Raw genomic sequence first — 2,711 nt, 5'->3', positions numbered from 1 at the left:
GAGACTGGAAATATTGCTGTCATAGTTGATGACATTGATGGTGTTACCTGAGCAGGTCATCAGGCACGGCTCCAGGATTTTTTCTAAGGGGGGGGGTGGGGGGGGGCTCAGGGGAGGCTAGACCAATATGTGGGGGTGCTAAGAAAATAGTCGATTTTCATGACTTCAAAGTTACTTTATAATGAAGTCCAAATTAAACCAGATATGGCACGCAGCCCGTTAGCACATTAAAAAAAAAGTGACCACAAGGCAATGGCAAAAACTTTCACATGCAAAGGTTTAGGCATGAGGAGTGATTGGTTAGTTTTAGGCATGTAGACTGATGATTGGTTGGGTTTAGGCATGATGAGTGATGATTGGTTTTGCCTTTTGATTGATTGAATTTATTTGATAATTGATAAAAAGAGACATAATACTGCCCAGCAGGAATACATACAGTACATTTAAAAATTAATCGAGGTTGAGAACACAATAAAACATCAGGGGCCATGTTGGAAATAAGTGTTGACACTTTTACATGCTTTTATTGTCTCTATACCCATGAATAAAGTCAATCAATCAAAAGGCTTATTATCATTGTGGACTTTTTCTTACCCTGATATTAACCAGAGCTGAAGTAGTCGAGTCCGGTCTCGAGGCCGAGTTTTGATGGTCTTGGTCTCGTCTCGGACTTGGCGTCAAAATGACTCGGACTCGACTCGGTCTCGGCAGTGAATATCTCTCAGACTTTAATTGGTCTCGGATGAATTAACACATTGATACCTGATGCAGCATTTGCATGTATATCCCTCATTTGTGTGTGTATCCCTTTAAGACCGTCAGTCTTAAAGGGATACACACACAAATGCTGCATCAGGTATCAATGGGTTAAATTTAGGTTACAATCACAAGATGCCCCCGTCGGTGATCGACGCAAAGTGTGTGCGAGAGTGGGCGGGTGACGAGTATATACTATAGCAGTGGGGCTTACAGCCTAAGTTATTGGCCTCTATTTCAAACAATTTGCATATTATGGCAATAATCTAAAATGATTTTGAGTATTCTGCATAGCACACGCAAGTGCCCACATTATCACATAACAGCACCAGCATAGCCAGGAATTATTTTCTCAATAGGTCAAACAAAATATATATACAAGTCACGGTACGGACATGTGGAGAGACACTTCACAATAAAGAACGTTATTAATAAGCAATGTGTGCTTATTGATATAATTACAAGTCATAACTTGAATGGGAAATGGCCTAGTATAGCTCTTTCCACTGCCATGGCTCCCTCTGCATAATCTGTGTAACATTATTAGTTTGAGTTGCAGAAACAAGTGCCTCCCCCTGTGGAAACCAATACATTATCATTCATTCATTCTAACGTGCATGACTAGAATTCATATAGAAATAGACAGTTTTGGGGTTATGGGATCATCATTTTGACAGTCATGGTTGCTACAAGGCAGGCATTTTAGCAAGCTAACATAAGCAATTGTGGTTCAACAATTTGATTGATACAGTGTTTGAGCACATAGTTTTGTGTGGCAAATATATCGTATAGTTTTCTATTATTAGCCTGCTGCCTAGGATTGCTATGTAGCTAGCGTACCACCATGGATGTAGCGTACCACGCTTAGCTGCTATTTATTGGCCGCTCCAGTGTCTCAGCTTGGAGATCCCGCAAGGACAACATTGAGACCTCCAGGACAGCTCTCGCAAAAGACACCCAACATCTGAAATGTTAGTTCTCTTGTATGAGATGCTTGAGGTTTGCTGCCATATCTTCATCTTGGCAGCACACACCTGCACCGGGGCAGCACACACCTGCACCGGGGCAGCACACACCTGCACCGGGGCAGCACACACCTGCACCGGGGCAGCACGCAGTATTCCCACCAACACGCTGGCTTTCATCTTCGGGGCCATGTTTTCACTTTCTCTGCCGTCGTCCGACTCGATAGGAGCATGTCTTACCACTGCTGTGGCTCTCACTGGCTCAAAAGCATACGCAGAAGGCTTTCTGACCTGATCTGTGGGTCTTTCCACCTCATACAAACGTTCAGAATCCATTGTTAACAGCGCGCAACTACGGTACTCTCTCGTTCTTCTTCCTATGGCTATCCGGCAGAGCGCTGTGTTTCCGCAATGTGAGTGACGCCAGTGCCTGACGCGAACAAACATGGCGGCGCACTAGTTGACAAATGCAACGTAAAGGGACATTATAACCGTAGCAAAGGCTTACTTTTATAACGTATGATTTATTGTGGTATATCTAAATAGCAAATAAATACTATGAACAGCCTCCCCCTCCATATTAGATCAGCCCAGAGCCTCGAGGCGTTTAAATCCCTGCTGAAAACGCACCTTCTCTCCCTGGCCTTCCACCTGAGTTGAGCCTGTCTCTTGGCAACCTACTTGGTCACTTTGTTTTTATGACTTGTATTTGCTGCATTGTACTGCACCTTGCTCTGTAGCAGTGTATTCTGTACTTGTCGTTTTCTTCTATATTTGAGTGTTTTATCTGTGAAGCACTTTGGTCAGCTTTTGTCGTTGTAAATGTGCTCTATAAATAAAGTTGACTTGACTTGACTTGTAAAAGAGATTTTGTATCTCAATTGTTTTATCTGGTTAAATAAAGGTTAAAAAAAAATGGTGGCAGCATTTCATACCGTCCAGGTGGGAACTGCTGCCTGCAGGGAAGAGCGAGGCCAGCACTGATGACCA

Source organism: Poromitra crassiceps (assembly GCF_964638095.1).
Source record: "Poromitra crassiceps genome assembly, chromosome: 12".
NCBI lineage: Eukaryota > Metazoa > Chordata > Actinopteri > Beryciformes > Melamphaidae > Poromitra > Poromitra crassiceps.
This window is presented reverse-complemented; position numbering follows the sequence as displayed.